The following is a 19,023-nucleotide window of genomic DNA, read 5'->3' as shown; positions in this document are numbered from 1 at the left end:
CTTTACCACTTATTATCTTTGTACAGCAGTCATTGGAAATGAAATTTAATTCCTCCATGTATCTTATGCCTGGTGTTCTTTTTTGATTTGTTTTTGTACCGTTGGCATAAATTTTCTTACTTGAGCTCTCTTGTATTGCTCTGTAAGTACACAGGATATCTTGCTTTACATTTTTAATTTATGCTGTGTAGCTGCCTCTGTATTGTACTCCTTATTATGTGGACTCGTACTGTTGCCTTCGTTTGGATTCTGTCTAGCTGGCATAGTCACATCACCTCCAACAACTCTGGCACAGAGTTCCATCTCTGCACAGTACATCAGTATCAAAGGCTCAGTATACAAGGACAGCTGTTTGGAAGATTTATGAGGATCTGATGACTGCCATGACTTTACTAATAACATGGCTGTCATCATTGTGGACGGAATGCCCAATGTGCTCCTTCTGGAATGCAAACTGGGGGCGATCTGTCAACTCAGCAGCTAGTACTCTGTTTTCATATTAAACTTACCTTTTTTAGTTTATATTCATTAATAAAGCCATTTTTTAAAATCTGAATAAAGTGATACCTTGCATTATAATTTATTCAATGTATTAGTATGCCTAAATATTTCTGCCCAGTATACACAAAACAAACAACATAATTTCTTCAGTCTGCTCTTACTATATTAAGTTGAACAAACATTAAACTAGTCGGGTATCACCTATATAATGTGATTCACTTATTCCTGTGCCTTTCATTATGTGGCTGTAGAAACTGCACATAACATTTCACATAACATAAATTGTTCAAGTATTTACTAAGAAATATGTACACCTTCCCTGACATATGTTATGTCTGTACAGATCAGCTATAAAAAGAATAAAGCACATTTAAATGAATGTTTGTGTTTTGTGTAATAACCCCATAGTCCTTGCTTTCTGACTGTTTACCAGGGCAATCAAATGCAGTATTGTAAGACATAGTCACAGTGTGGACAATGGAAAAAGAAGCCTACATTTTTAAAAGTACAGCAAAAATATTTCTACGATCTGTAGCATTCAAACCGCAGGAGGTCATAAATAAAAAAGAAAATGAATACATTTAATGCACAACTAGAAGCAATCTTGACTGCAAGATTTTTATTACAACAAAGGGTTTCTATGTGACATGATTCTTAGAGTCCTTTCCAGTACTTGATTACAAAAACAGCTCTCAAGAGTAAAAAAAAATGTTAATAAAACAATCTGAGAACAGGTACCCACAAAGTCAAAAACAGCTAAAATGTTCTGTGGTAGAATTTGCTGATTAGAGGAAAAATTCTTTCTGGCAGATAACTTGTCAGCTCAGTGGCTTTAGTGTGGAGGTATTAGTATATGGAAGTCCTCATGGTACTTGCATCTAATAGTTAAAAGAAAACAAGCTTGGATGCTGGATTTAACTCTTACAACTAGGTTAGGCTTGTTCAGTGATCCTCATCATAAGATTAAGCATTCTGTATACTTAACTCTCCTCCAATCTGTCATGGTAATGTTTGACTGCCCCAACCCCACCCCCCACTGCTTCAGAATGTGCATATTTTGGAGGGAACATTTAGAGATAAGAAGGGTGCTAGTTGTTCCAACAAATAGCTTACGTGGCTCTGTTGCTGGGAAGTCAGATAACCACTAGCCTCATCTCAGTACAGTGTCCTTACGTTACACTGCAGTACAAGGTGTGCGTCAAGCACCTAAGGTGCTGACTTTTAAATGAGATGTTTAAGTGAATCTTCTAGCCATTTCTGGAAAACATACACATGGATATGCAGAATACAATGTTATATTTTCAAACAGTTTTTAGTTAATAGAATGTACTTCATTAGAATGACATATTAAATAGATTAAATGACAAAATAATTCCAGGAATGATACATAGTTTTGTGTGTGTGTGTGTGTGTGTGTGTGTGTGTGTGTGTGTGTGTGTGTGTGTGTGTGTGTGTGTGTGTGTGTGTGTGTGTGTGTGTGTGTGTGTGTGTGTCTCTATGTTGTTAAAAGTAATACAGCTGAGACAAAGTCCATTTTCTGTATAAAAACAGATTTATTTATATCAGGCAACGTAAAGACTATGCTCCTTAAAGATCAGTTCCAGTGCTCATAACAAATTAAAGGAGCAATACACTTAGCAAATTTAGGTGCAGTTTAAAGTCTAATAATACCATAGTGTCTTTGCCTGGGTTACCCAGGTGAACAGGTACCACTCATCTCTTTAGAAATATAGCTTGAAGAAATATGAATTGCCTCCAGAACCACTACTCTTGTCTCAAGATTCCCTTCAAAGGTGGTTACTCTCTCATTTCTGGGCTTTTGTAACCCTCTTTTTACATCCTCTTCATCCATTTTTGCTGACATATGGATAGTGATTCTGTCAGCCACAGACACTTTTCTTAAAGACATATTTCACTGCTTCTTAACATTCATGCAAGTATTTGGAAGCACTGTATTTAAAATTAAATTTAAACATTCACCATGCAAATATTGAAAAGTAACATATATACAGTTTTCATAACATATTTGGCTTTTTTGGGCTTTTTCTCACATTTTACTGGGGAGAATGACCCTGTCTACAGTCAACCCATGTCAGTCGACAGATGCAGATGGTGGACAGCTGTGCAAGTTTGACAGTTCATGGAATAGGGGCATGCCCTTTCACTGGGGAGTGTGTGATCTCAGAGTTAGTGTATATAAGTAGTGGGTGCTGCAGTGGTGACTTGCCTGTTCAGGGGATTAGCCAAAGAGCATGAGCTATAGCACATCAACATGTTTTTATTGATGTAAATGTATCAGAGTAAAGCATGGGGATATGTCTGTGGATTAACTATGAGTAGCAAATCCACACACACGCATATACATATATATATATATATATATATATATATATATATATATATATATAGATATAGATATAGATATAGATATATATATATATATATATAGATATAGATATATAGATATAGATATATATCTATATCTATATATTTGATATATATATGTATATATATATATATATATATATCTATATATATATATATATATATATATATATATATATATATATATATATATAAATATATATATATCATAAGAATGAATGTTCAAAAGACTGAAAACCACTGTATGTAAAACTCAAAATCTTGAAAACATTTTTAATGTGGGTGGGCCCACACCCCCTGCTAATTATACATACCAACTGACTGACCACACAACAGTGGAGAAGGTGCAAGTTCCCATTTTTGATATTTTGAGTTTTAGATATTTTAGTTTTCAGTCTTTTGAACTTTAGATCTTATGACAAGGACCCAGATATATATATATGTGTGTGTGTGGATTCGCTAGAGAATCTCGACGTGATGAAATTTTGAATTTCAGTACGTCAAGACTGAATAGTGGAAAGTGCAGTTATACAAAACTGCACTATGTCGAATGCGGAAATGTCAAAGCCACTATTGCGGTGTTGCGTTCGTGATGTGTGGTGCGGTTTGTGGATTTATCTGGGGTTTCAGGTAAGTGGTGTTTGTGTAAGGGTATTGGGTAGGGATTTTAGTGTGTGTGAGTGTGTGTAGTAGTGTTTTTTGTGTGTTTGTGTATTTAGTGTGACCTTGGAGTTAGAATATATAAGTGGGGGGTGCAGGGGTGCCCCCCTGCTTATAGGTAGGGTAGGTGTGTTTGTGTGTTATGTTGTGTTTGTGTGTGTTGTTATTTTTTTTTTTAGTGTAGTTAGGTAGGTGTAAGTGTGTGTGTGTGTGTGTGTGTGTGTGTGTGTGTGTGTGAATGGTCACGGTTGTGCTATTCGCGGTTTTGAGTTTTCAGGTATGTGGGTTTTCCACTATTCAATCTCGAAATACTGAAATTCGACATTTCAGTATTTCGAGATTGTATATTGAATCCGTGTGTGTATGTGTTTTTAAGCAGTGTTAGAACTGAAGAACTGTCAACACTCACTAAGTTGATCGTTTCAACTTGAGCATCGTTATATTCAATAAAAATTCCCCAGCAACTCGATAAGACCAAATTTGTGTGAATAGTGCTGCTGTTAGTGAAAAGGTTTTTATATTGCTAATGTGCATGGCTAGGGTTGGAGGCAGGGCAGGGTTAGGGTTAGTGCACATGAGTAAGGAGGACAGATGGGCTTCTCTTAACACTGCTAAACAGCATCCTTACACTTGCTTGCCGATCATTATCCACAAGCACAACACTAAACCTTTCCCTTACCTAACCCGTTCTCTTACCCAACGCACATAGACTCCTGCCCCATAATATGCTTTCAGCTACACTAGTTCCCCTTAGCAAAAGATTCATCTTGTGTCTTGGCCAACCTCCAATCAACCCAAGGCTGTCTCGGTGCCCTGCACTGTGAGACCCTGCGATGGTGGAACACTAAATTGCTTTCAGCTACATTAGTGTATGTTAGAGTTGTATAATCTGTCCTCCAAACTGAAGACTGTTTCCCCTTTCACTGTATGCGTGCACACTACTGGTCCCCCATTTCTCTCTTCCTATAGTACTCCTAGGTCAATTACTTAAAATACTTTCTCTTGGAAAATTTTACCTATGTACCTGCAGCCCACAGTTCAATTGTTTTTTCCTGTAGAAGTGGTGGTCCTTTTCACCACACTGTACTAGATTAGTAACATAAGATTTGTAGTTATTAGGAAGATACTGCACTACACTGACCTGGAATTGACTTAGCTTGGTTTTCCTGTTTTCTTTTTTAGCAGCTGGCCTAGTCCAGATTTTCTCACTCACAACCTTGTATTAATTTGTGTCTCTCCACCTCTTCCACCTTGAACCTGCACATCTCCCTCCCACTTCTGCTTAATTACAGAGGTATCAAAAAACCTGATGTAGGAGGCACCATATTTTGACTAAGCTTTTCTGACTTGCTTCATAGCAATCCCCAGTAGTGTTGTTGTGTCTTTTGGCTTTTCCCGGTTAGGGGTCGCCACAGCGGAACTCCAGTCCGCTAATGATTGGCAGTAGATTTTTACGTGCCGTAGTTGCCAGCCCTGATGCATAACCTTCAACGAAGGTACGCCCATTCACGCATGTCTCCACACAGAAGACGCAGTGTGCTGGCATCTAAGTACTACCTGGTATTGTTTTTGTTTGTTTGTGATTCTTATTGCTGTTTTTGTAAAGTTCATCCTAAGGGGATCCTGCAATGCTTCTTTAACCACTCTGCCTCTCCAAGAACTAACTTTAAATGTGTATATTGTAAAATAAAAATATATCCGATATACATACCACTGTTGTATATTAACCCTGTTTGCATTCACTAGCAGTCTGCCATCCATGGATTTTATCTTCCTTTATGCTCCTAGGCTCTTTCCCCCTCCTCTGAGTGCTCATAGCTTACCATTGTGCTTACTCAGTTTGGCCACCAGGTGGCATTGTTCAACCACTACCTATCTTTTAATACAAGCCATAAGTACTGTAATTGTTCTATTAATTTGCCACTGCCCCGTTTGAGCCCTATTAATACTTACTATATTCTACTAAACTGCTACGGTGCTGTTTTCAGCTCCTATCCCGTCAACCCTTTGCATCCTTCGAATTTCACATACACAATGCGTTATGCCAGTGCCTCCTTACCTCTGAGCTAGTTCTCAGCTTCACTGATAACTTTTCGCTGGCTTCCTTCCTTCTCTTTGGCTCTACCCACCCCCACTACTCCTACTTTTATTTCAACCACTCCTCACCCACTCAAGACAACCATCCAGTCAAAGCCTTCCCCTCTTTACCCCTCCTCCTTTCACCCACAGTAATTAAATGCATCACTAATTATATACATCACTCTTTAACTACCCCCTCAAACCCCACAGCTCTTCTCTCCCACTACAAATCCTCCCATATTAAACTACCTTTTTCTAACCATGCTTTCCTTACTGTTCCTAACACTCCAAACCCCCATCTCCCCCTACTACTCCTAACAATTTTATACCATGCCAGCTCCTATACCTCTAATCAGCTTCCACTCTCTGCTCCTTACCATACTCCCACACAAAACAATCTCTTCCCTCACACAAATAATCATTTCTTTTCAATCTCCTCCTCTCTGTTTCAGTTCAACCCTCTGCACCTTTTTAATCCTAAAATTATTTCTACTAGTGCTAAGACACTTGCTCTTAAACAAATACTAGACCATCCAGAATATCCTAAATCCAAACCAAAACACACTAAAATAACTTCCTTCAATAACCTCATCTTAGCTGGAGACATTCATCCCAACCCCAGACCTAACCCACCCATGAATAACAATTACCCTCCCCCTTCCTCGAACCTTTCATCTCCCTACAATACTCTTACATTTTTCACACTCAATGCCCAGAGTCACAACAACAAAGCACATCAGTTTCAAGCATGGCGAAGTCATAACCAACCTGACATCGTAGCCATCTCTGAAACTTGGCTCAATACCCATATCTCTGACTCTGGAATCCTACCCTCTGGATTTTACACTCTTAGATGTGACTGCCCAAAGAAAAAAGGCGGAGGCATTATATTAATCTATTCCAATCTACTTACCTCAATTCCCCTACCATACCCCATTCCTAAATTCGCCAATGCAGAACTAACAGTCATTCTATTAAAAATGAATAATCACAAAAGCGTCTGTATCATCTCTCTTTATATCCCACCCGGAAATAATGTCTCAACCCTTGAAGACATACTCCAATGGGCCTCAGCTGAAATTAACCTTGAAACTTACATACTAGGTGATGTAAACATCGACTGGAATAAAATCAACAGTCCCATACCCTTCCTGTCCATTAACTTCTTTAACTTTACTCAAGTAACCCACTCATCACCAGACCCAATAAAACAAATCCCCCAGGATCCACTCTTGACTGGATCTTAATCAGAGTAAAGCATGGGGATATGTCTGTGGATTAACTATGAGTAGCAAATCTACACACACACATATACATATATATATATATATATATATATATATATATATATATATATATATATATATATATATATATATATATATATATATAGATATATATATATATATATATATATATATATATATATATATATATATATATATATATATATCAAATATATATATATAGATATATATCTATATATATATATTTGATATATATATATATATATATATATATATATATATATATATATATATATATATATATATATATCTTATATATATATATATATATATATATATATATATATATATATATATATATATATATCATAAGAATGAATGTTCAAAAGACTGAAAACCACTGTATGTAAAACTCAAAATCTTGAAAACATTTTTAATGTGGGTGGGCCCACACCCCCTGCTAATTATTCATACCAACTGACTGACCACACAACAGTGAAGAAGGGGCAAATTCCCATTTTTGATATTTTGAGTTTCAGATATTTTGGTTTTCAGTCTTCTGAACGTTAGATCTTATGACAGAGACCCAGATATATATATGTGTGTGTGTGGATTCGCTAGAGAATCTCGACGTACTGAAATTTTAAATTTCAGTACGTCAAGACTGAATAGTGGAAAGTGCAGTTATACAAAACTGCACTATGTCGAATGCGGAAATGTCAAATCCACTATTGCGGTGTTGCGTTCGTGATGTGTGGTGCGGTTTGTGGATTTATCTGGGGTTTCAGGTAAGTGGTGTTTGTGTAAGGGTATTTTGTAGGGATTTTAGTGTGTGTGAGTGTGTGTAGTAGTGTTTTTTGTGTGTTTGTGTATTTAGTGTGACCTCGGAGTTAGAATATATAAGTGGGGGGTGCAGGGGTGCCCCCCTGCTTATAGGTAGGGTAGGTGTGTTTGTGTGTTATGTTGTGTTTGTTGTTATTTTTTTTTTTTTTTTAGTGTAGTTAGGTAGGTGTAAATGTGTGTGCTTATGTGTGTGTGTGTGTGTGTGTGTGTGTGTGTGTGTGTGTGTGTGTGTGTGTGAATGGTCACGGTTGTGCTATTCGCGGTTTTGGGTTTTCAGGTATGTGGGTTTTCCACTATTCAATCTCGAAATACTGAAATTCGACATTTCAGTATTTCGAGATTGTATATTGAATCCGTGTGTGTATGTGTTTTTAAGCAGTGTTAGAACCATCCCTGACTCTATTAGTGACCACCTCCCAGCTTTCATTTATCATGCAACCACCTCCCATCCACACCAACATCAATATATTCAGACCCGCAACCTTAGTAAATTTGACCCCAAAACCTTCTCTAACTATCTCAAAAAATTATTTGGAACATTCTAAAACCCCTTCTACTTTCCTAGATGCTCTAAATTCCCCAGCTCCACCAAGGAAAAAAAGAATAAAAACTATAACTGCCCCATGGCTCCCTAACTCCACCAAGGAGAAAATTAATAAAAACTTTAACTGCCCCATGGCTCCCTAGCTCCACCAAGAAAAAAAAGAATAAAAACTATAACTGCCCCATGGCTCCCTAGCTCCACCAAGGAAAAAAAGAATAAAATCTATAACTGCCCCGTGGCTCCCTAGCTCCACCAAGGAAAAAAAGAATAAAGACTATAACCGCCCCTTGGCTAACCGAAGAAACAAAGCAAATTATGCATCAAAGAGACAAATCCTGGAAGCTTTACCAAAAGAATAAACTTCCCAAAGCCCTTCTCCAATATACACAGCTCTGTAACTTTGCAAAAAAACAAATCTTCAAAGACAAAAAATCCTACTACACTAAGCTCCAGTCCAACCATGCCCAAAACCCTAGGCTTCTTTGGAACTCCATAAACTCACTCCTCAACCCAGGCTCTAAAAATAACCCATCAGGACCCAAGTAAATCTGACCTCAAATTAGCCTCATTATTCAACTCTTTCTTTATAAAGACAATATTCAACCTAACGAAAACTTTTCCCAACAACAACCCATCTCTCCTACATTCCACCTCATCTAAGTCCCCAAATAATTTCCCCTATGTTTGAGCTTAAACCTGTCTCCACTAACTACATAATATGACTTCTATCCAAACTTAAACCCTGCTCCAATGCACCTGACAACATCCCCCTTCCATTCTCAAGTCTGCTGCCAATGGTATAGCTCTCCCAATTAGTATCCTAATTAATAGATTCATAAAGGAATCCTACATCCCTAAAGTCTGGTGTTCTGCCTTTATTCTTCCTCTCCACAAAGGAGGCAAAAACACTAACATTTCAAACTTCTGCCCTATAACTCTTCTCTCTCCAATCTCCAAAATCCTAGAAAAATGCATCCACCTCCAACTTATGCCTTTTCTGACTAGAAACCAACTTCTTACCCCTACCCAACATGGCTTCCGACCAGGACATAGCACCATAACAGCTCTACTCTCATGCTTAGAAACTGTCAATCAAGCCCGAGATTCTGGGAATTTAGTATCCACAGTGCATTCTGGGTACTTAGTATCCACAGTGCTCCTAGATCTCTAAAGCATTCGATATTGTTTCACATACGCACCTTCTAAGTCACCTCTCAAACCTAATTCTCTCCCAAAACACTCTTTCCTGGTTCTCAAGCTATCTGTCAGATAGATCTCAGGCTGTGAAATGGAAAAAAGGCACTTCACCTTTCTTACCCACCCCTACGTGAGTACCACAGGGGTCCATCCTTGGATCAATGCTGTTTAAAATCTTTATCAATAACTTTCTCTCTGCTATTCCTAATGCCAAAGTTATTCAATATGCATATGACTCTACACTTGTCTGCTCTGCCTCTAATCTCCCTGAACTCCTATCTAAAACTCAGACTGCCTTGTCAACTACTGAGATCTGGATGGGCCAAAATCACCTTTCTCTCAATGCTAACAAATCTAAAATACTACAATTCATACGCTCAAAATCTTTCTCTTTTGATAAAAAATTCCTCTCAAGTCCTTAGCCAAAGCAACTCTCCGATCAAAGTTGTTCCTTTAGTCAAACTACTCAATGTAACTATAGATGAACACCTCAAATTCGACATCCATATTAGCAAAATATAATGAAAACCCACCAAAAACTAGGTATGCTATATAGGAACAAAAACGTCCACTCTAATTCTACCAGGCATACTCTGGCCTCCTCTTGCCTCCTTCCATCCCTTCTGTACGGCGTTCCACTACTAACTAACCTATCCTCTTCCATCGCTTCCAAACTTGAAAGCTGTTATAACAAAATTTCTAAATTTCCCACCAAAGGCAAACATTCCACTTATCACCTTGTTACCCTCCAATCCCTCAAATGGTTAGAATTCACAAATTACCTGGATTTCCTCCAGCTCACTACAGCACATAGACTAATATTTAATCCAACCAAATGCCCTGCTTTAACTAACATCATTCCCCCATACACCCCAAATAGAACTCTCATATCTGAACACCAAAACTTAATCACTGTCCAGAAACCTAAATGTCCTACTGGACAACATCTCCTCTCCTTCTCCTTAGGTAAGAAATGGAACTCTCTTCCTTCCACACTAAGGACAACGTCAAACACAAACAACTTCAAAACTCAGCTTTTTACCTACCTCTCCTCCAAATGGAAATGTAACTGCATACTCCCTACCTAGAATTCTTTAACAAAAGCCCCTTGGAGGGTATCCTCCTGAGTTTCTAAGCACCTTATAGCTGGCTATAACCTTCTATAGCTAATTCCCATATGATCTCACACTCTGTAAATATTGTAAATAGCTTTTGACTTTAACTGTATGAATCTGTTAAAATGTATCTGCACAATATTGTTCCACTATGGGCAATATTGCTCTCACTTTGTATTATTATTTGATATGTATTTGTACTTGTACTTTTATTTTTATTGGACTGCTATCTTTACTGTAATCTTTTTCTTCCTGGGCCCAATGGATTTCCCCAGTAATCAAACTGGAAATAAATAAATAAATAATGCTGAAACTTTCAATGTATCTGAATGTTTCAGCATTATCAGCTACACACACACACCCACACACACACACACACACACACACACACACACACACACACACACACACACACACACACACACACACACACACACTCACAGACTCCTGTCCCATAATGCTGAAACATTTAATGTACCTAAATGTTTCAGCATTATCAGCTACACACACAGGCACAAAAATACACAGACACATGTACATACACACACACACACACACACACACACACACACACACACACACACACACACACACACAGACACACACACACAAAACACTACAAAAAACAAGCATTTTTCAGTGCCACTTGTTGTGGTTTGCATTTTTTTTCATCAGAGAATGCAGTATAAGTTTTTATGATAACACCGCATGTAAAAATATTGGGCAGAAAGTTATAGATTCACACTTCAGAAATTATAAACATCATCACGGCGAATCTTATAATAAGTAAATTTCTAAAGTTAACCACTTCATGCATTATTCTGTCTAGGAATATAATGCACATCAGTTAGTCCCAGGACGTATCAGCAAGTTAACAGCTCTGTACTAATTTCCAAGCAGAATGTGTACCACTGTTGTCACGTTACATATTATGGAAGAAAGGAGCTATTCATAATGGCAACTGAGGCATCTCATTTTGTTTAATTCATTGGTGGCTGTGTGGGAATGGACTAGTTAAGTCATGAAATAATTAACATCAGTAGCATATTATGTCATTTAGCAAAAACAAACACCATGCACAGATTCCGACTGTTTCTTTTTCCCAGTATTCCCATTTTTGCTTCTAGGAAGACAAATTACAGTTCCTTGAAAAACAAATCATCTATTTCTTTCTGCACGCTAAGAGAGAGAGTTGTTTTATGCCAATATCATGTGCCTTTCATTTCAAACTTTTCAAAGCCACACTATTATGCATCTACTTGTATTGTAAAAAAAAAAAAAAAACTTCCTAAAATGACCACTTTATGTCCTGTCTCTATCTTCTTGTCATGTCCTCTTATTCTTGGACTTTCTCAAGGAGTTCTAGGCACTTAAATGTTTCTTTCATGTCTCCCTTCTCCCACTTTAGTTCCAGGATGGATATATTCACTTTTCTGTTGTAAGCTTTTTTTTAACTGAATATACCTATAAACTGCTTCTGCTTTACCTCAGATCAGGCCTATTTATCTTCCTTTCTCCTTTAAAGGTTTACATCATTTTTAAGAGACTGCAATAATTAACCTGCTTTGAACTTGAGCTGCCCTGATTGTCAAACCTGGTTTCTCCACATTTTCTTCTATAATATTATATATTTGGACATATCAGCTCTCAGCACCTGTCCTTACGCAGGCTTTTGACAAACACCTGTAACTCTCAGCAATGAGGTCTATTAATCTGATGCTCACTCCTTTACCAGTTCTGAAGGCCTTCCTTTCTCAGTAAAGTACTATACTACTACAGTCAGAAGGACCATTAAATGGATCATAGGCTGAACAGCTTAGCTTCATTAGTGACTGTGAAGATGAAGTGTCTTCAGAAAAATGAAATGATTGAGTCATTTATACTGTTATCTAAACTCTGCCTTAGCAGTACTGAGATGGTCATAAAAGCTACCACAATTTATAAGAATATAATCTGAAAATATTCATTTGATCCAATGTCAGTGAGGGTTTTGTGGCATCTATCTGTCAAATAACATCAGAGAAAACAGGGAACTCCAAACATAGCATAATCTCAACAAGCAGAGAGGACTGCTGTATCCCAACACCATTGCAGCCTGTTCTAGAGAGGAATGCAGCTTCGTTTATCTGATATAATGCTACTGAGAATGTATAAGTTAACTACCCTTGATAAGGAGTATATCTGATGAAAAAGTCTCTTTTTAAAGTCCAGCCATCAGAATAAATAAACAGCACAGTCAGGGATACATCAGAAGCCAAAGCAAACTGAAGGAACTTAAGCTTTTAATGTTACAAGACAAGAAACTAATGCTGAAAGAAGAGTAATATTATTGGGAAAACCAAAATCCTGTAGAATATCCTTCATTTTCAAGAAAATATATAAAGAAACATATTGATATGTTTGGGCTGAAAGCACCTTGCATATAATACACAACATGCATCCATGAGAAGGAAAGTGTAAAGCTTCTTCTGAAGTAAGTCATCTTACTATATGATTTCAATGAAATGAAAGTAGAGATGTTCTGGAGAAGAAACTTGCTTTTTATCCAGTAACTAATACAGCCTGAGGCAAAAACAAAGATGAGGAGTTTCACAATTTGCTGACATCATATGCAGCATTATAGTCAACTCCAATCAATTTACTCTGTTCAGAATGAACATGTCTTGCTGTTTGGATTCCTGGTTTTCACCCAGGTGGCCCGTGTTTGACTCCTTTAATGGGCCACTTTTTTCACTACATAAAAGAACAGAAATAAATATAATTTTGCCCTTCTGATGATTATTTTTACTGTATTTCATAAGACTTATGTATTATTTGCTACATTTCTTGCACTTTAGGATAGTGTTTCAAAGATGAACTGTCTACTGCTCCAGTAGCACTTAATTACATCATGCTTGCTAGTTTTACAGGAATGTAGTATCTAGACTGTGTGGTTTCTATGCACTTGAGTTCTAAAACCAACATTTTTACATTAAGAGAGTTTTCTGACTGTATTATTATGGCAGAAGTTTGCTGTAGCTATCTGAACTGGGGCTGTTGGCTGAAAGCTTATTGTGTATTTTCCTGAATCGTCTGTAGGCTTGCTGTTGTAAAACTTGTTTTTCTGATGCTGTATAAGCACAGCATTTTATGTGGGTTTGTGCTCAATTCCTCAGAGCTGCTCTTGATTTGGTTACTTTACCTGAGAATTACAGAGAATATGTCACATCTAAGCCATCCACTGCTAAAATAACAAGAATAAGTATCATTTTATACTTCTGCTGATTATTTTACCTTGTTTCATAAGAATCCTGTATTACATTTTTCACACTTTAGTTGTGTTTCAAAGCTGAATTGTTTCCACTGCTGCTGCAGTACTTAATTGCATTGTTTCTCCTAGTTTTACAGAACTCTAGTATCTAGATTGTGCGGTTTCCCTGTACTTGATCTGTAAAACCAGCATTTTTACTATTCACATGAAGCAGAGCCTTTCCCTGACCATCTTTAAGTGCAATCTGGACCAATGGATGAAAATTCACAAATTCACTCCTGGAGTGGCATTCATGTTCCTTGTGGATAGAGACAGTCTGTAAAAGTTGTCAAAACCCCACTTGCAGACCCTTGTTATCTTTCTTCTAGGGATAGAAAATTGGGTAAAACTGGTTAGGCTTATAAGGGCTGTTGAGCCATTAGCCTAGTAATCTCAAATGAACCTACGAACCTATGTTATTACAGCAAGATACAAACCTTAAATGGAGTTATGAATTAGGCTTCAGCACAAAACAAAACAAATAAAGGACATGGATGTATATGAATAAGAAAGAAAGACAAAACTAACTTGTCAGGCGCATACTATTTGCAGATACAGACTATGCAGGAAAATATCAAGCTGCCTCATTATTGACAAGAATCAGTAACATCAGTTCGGCTGAAACAAGCCAACTGAGAAGGCAATTTAGTCATGATATATGACTTAAGCAGAGGTCTGGTGATCTCAATCTGCCTAAAATGAGGATGTCAAAGGTAAGACTGCAATCCAAATTGTAGCTTTCTACAGATCCCCACCATGCCCCAAGATTCTCACTACACCTTCCCTTCTAAACATACTGGAAAATATTAATATACAACCAAACACCCTAATACTGGGTGATTTCAACTACCCTGCCATTAACTGGGAAAACTAGTCGTGTACCAATACCTTTGCCCAACGGTTCTTGGAATTCATAAATTCCAATGCCCTGGATCAACTAATCCATAGTCTCACCAGGGGCTCCAATATCCTAGACCTGATTATTACCAACATGGGAAATCGATGATCCACACCTATGGTCACCCCCTCATTGGTCAGATCAGACCATAAGCTAATCACCCTTAACATCCACATCCCACCCCCACCCCCCAGTAAGGAAACCTCCATAAAAAACTTCTCCAAAGCCAACTTCATGCTACTCAAGTCAGAAGTTACAAATTTCATGACACCCATGCAGATGGGAACTGAAAGTTTGACTACTGAATCCTTCACTAAGGCACTGTACGAGCACATCCACTCATGCATGAATCGTGCCATCCCAAATAGAACCAAGATGCTCTGCTCCAAAAAAAGGAAGCCAATCTGGTGGTCCCCTGCCATAAACAAACTATACAACAAAAGGACGAAACTGTTGCAGAAAAGAGGAAAATCCCAGAATGCAAAAAACTCCCTTACCAGCCTCAGTAAGAAGCTGAGATCCCTCAGAAAATCCTCCAAAGCTAGTTACGAAATAAAATTGCCAAAGAGTCCAAAGACAACCACAAGGCATTCTATAACTATGTCAAGAATCTAAATGGCAATGCTCAGATCTGCACTGAGCTACAACAGAATGACATTAAATATACTGATCCCAAGGATATTGCCAATATCCTGGCAGATCGATTCAGTGCCAACTTCACCGCCCTCTCACCCCCTAAATGGCCCATCACAATACCAAAAGATTGCCAAATTCCAGTAATAATGGCCACACAGGTAAAAAGCGCACTCTCCAAAGCTAAGAATACAGCATCCATGGGACCAGATTGCATCCCGGGCTGTGTACTACATGAACTACAAAATGAACTGGCACCTCAACTAAGTGTCATGTTTAATCATACCCTCACCTCAGGCTTCATGCCCACTGAGTAGCACACAGCTACAGTTATCCCACTCCACAAGGGGGGATCCACCTTGGATCCCAGGAACTACCGCCCCATCAGTCCGATGAGCCTGATCTGCAAGGCCATGGAACGTATTATCATGGAACTTATAAACAAAGACATTGGCAACCTTAAAACACTGGACCCCACCCAATTTGCGTTCGTGAAGGGCTGATCTTGTCTCCTGAACCTGATTGACTTCTTCGAATCAGTCTCCAGAGCCGTGGATGAGGGTAAGGCAGTCCACACAACCTATCTGGACCTCGTCAAGGCCTTTGACACCATCCCCCACACTGGAATCATAGATGAACTTATTAAGCTGTGCATTAATCCCTATGTCACTCAATGGGTTGCCAACTGGCTTACTGACAGAACCCACACTGTAAAAGTAGCTGACTCCAAATCCAGCTCCAGACAAGTGACAAGTGGAGTACCTCAGGGTTCAGTCCTGGGACCTCTCTTGTTTGGCATCTACTTCTCTGAAGTACAGACCAACACTAAGGGACTCTGGCTAACAAAGTTTGCAGATGACTGCAAACTAGGAGACATTATTGAATCCCCAAATGATGTGGATACTCTACAAAAGGGTCTTACAGAAACAGATGCTTGGTGCCAGAGTCATGGGCTCAAGCTCAATGTCAAGAAATGTATAGTTATCTCCTATGTGATAAAACATGTACCCATGAATTACCACATAGGTGGCAGTACACTAAACACCAGAAGTGTGATAAGAGACCTAGGGACACAGGTGGACAGTGGTCTCACTTTCAATAACCACATCACCACAACAGTCAGGAAATCCTTCTGTGTGGCACACCTCATCACCAAGGGCTTTTCATCCAGCAAAAAGGAGGTCAGTGTCCCACTGTACTCATCCCTCATTAGACCCATTATAGAATACAACGCCCCATTTGGTATGTACCTCTCAAGACATCTGCAACAACTGGAAAGGCCACAGAAATACCTCACTAAAAGAATCACAGGCCTAAAGCAGATGCCCTATGCTGACCACCTTAAAAAACTCCTGCTATACTCTGTCACATATCGTCTACTCTGAGGCAATCTCTGCTTAACATACAAGGCCATGTCAAACCCAGAGCTGTTGGACATGCTACACTTCCCAATCCCTCAGAGCCACATGCTCCAGGGATCTAAACCTTGTCATCACAATAAACAAAACATGCTAGAGGGATAGGTTCCTGACCCATAGACTCCCCAGACTCTGGAATAGACTGCCCATACATGTCAAGCAGAGCACCTCTTTGGTCCTCTTCAAAAGGAACCTTGATGATTGGATGGGAGAAAGGAAATTCACCCCAGGGATCACTTCAGTCGCCCTGCTAGACAGGGGTCCAGGGAAGTAAATAGTGTGGGAAGAAATAGCCAGAGAATTGTTATGGCTAGGCTTGCATAGGCGCTAGGCTGATAGCCTAGTACCATCCTATGAACCTATGAACCTATGAACCTATGAACCTATGATGCACTATGGGAACATTGTGAGCTTTGTTCCTCTATCACAAAGGAGAAGTAATACTGAAATGTTCATTTAAGTTTCCCAGCTTCAAATAAAAGTGCAGTATTAACTTAGATATTAAGTGTGCAGGCAGGACACATGCCTAAGCTGAGCAATCTCAGCTCTTGGATGTCTTATCTGTGGCTCAACTAAAGTACATCTGTTATACATGGCTAATTGGAGGACTGATATAGAGAACAGATGCACACTTCCTTAAAAAAAGAACTACTTCACTCTGGCACGATAGAAAGCTCAGTTCTGTTTTCTGCGATTCCAGAAAGGAAAGTAATTCTGACTGCATTATAAGCAGATATGTTTAATATAAATTATTCTGCACAAAATAGGTAGAGAACTGCATCATAAAATAACTAATGTCTTTTGGCTTTTCCCAGTAAGGGGTCACCACAGCGGAACTCTGGTCTGCTAATGATTGGCAGTGGATTTTTTACGGTGCCGAGTTGCCAGCCCGATGCCCAACCTTCAAAGAAGGCACACCCATTCATGCACGCACCTACCTGCATGTCTTTAAATGTCACTCGACTTCAGGGAGGACATGCAGACTCCACACAGAAGGCGCTCCAACCAAGAATCAAATGGGAGAACCTCTTGCTGTGAGGTGACAACGCTCATAAAATAGTATTAATATTTCCATCACGGCCTGGAAATGGCATGTTAATGTTTATTTTATTTTTTTACAGTAGCGAGAATGGGGGGGGGGGTCTCCAGAAAGGGCTTCTGAGTATATTAGCTTTATGATTCTGTTTGCATAGTTTTATGATTCTATTTGCACAATATTGTGTTGTTGTGTCTTTCGGCTTTTCCCGGTTAGGGGTCACCACAGCGGAACTCCGGTCCACTAATGATTGGCAGTTGATTTTTACATGCTGAGTTGCCAGCCCTAACGCACGGCCTTCAACGAAGGCACACCCATTCATGCATGTCTCCACGCAGAAGACGCTCTAGCTGAGAGTTGAACCGGTCAGCGTCTTACTGTGAGGCGACAACGCTACTGCAGCCCCACCTCTGCGGTATTCTGTTTGCACAATAAAAGATAAAAATGTTATCTTGCCATACAAGTCATTTTCCACTAGGTGGCCTAGACCTAACACTATCTTATCTGCCACTGTACATTACCCATTAGGTCCTTACTTTCTAATTTCATTACAGCAACTCTCCAAACATTGGCTGTGTAATATGATGTCAAAGGCTTGAAATATGAGTCTTAGTATAATGACCGAGTAAAGTAATGGGAAATATATTAACGTGTGAAAAAAGTGTTTCTTATTGCTGTTTTATGAACTATACTGATGTATTCTATCATTGTTAATCTTTTCTTATCATATTTACTTTGTATTCCTATGAGATAATCTGTAATGTATATGTGCAATGTGTACTATGTATTTGTATTTTTCTGGAGCTTTTCTCCCCAGGACTCCATTGAAAATGGGCTCCTTGTGGCCCAATGGACTATCCTGGCAAACAAACTACAAATAAATAAATAAAAAAATAATAATATGATTATGGCAGGTACTAAATTTGGTATTCGGCCTTAAACATATGGCATTAAAGCACTGATTTCTTGTTATTGCAAACTTATTGTACAAGATAATTAACTTCTAGTGCAAAACTTGAAAAGCATTCACCCTTCCCTTCAAATTCTGTTAGTACCTGATGCCTTCTTGTAGGCAGTTGTTGCAAAAATACCCAGGGTGACTGCCCTGATCACCCTGATTGAGAAATAGCTATGTGGAGATGCAAGTGTGAATCCTAATTCTTCAATTCACTGCAATG

The sequence above is a fragment of the Protopterus annectens genome, chromosome 12.part0, assembly GCF_019279795.1.
Source record: "Protopterus annectens isolate FY-2018-M chromosome 12.part0, PAN1.0, whole genome shotgun sequence".
NCBI lineage: Eukaryota > Metazoa > Chordata > Ceratodontiformes > Protopteridae > Protopterus > Protopterus annectens.
Note: the sequence above shows the minus strand (reverse complement) of the source record.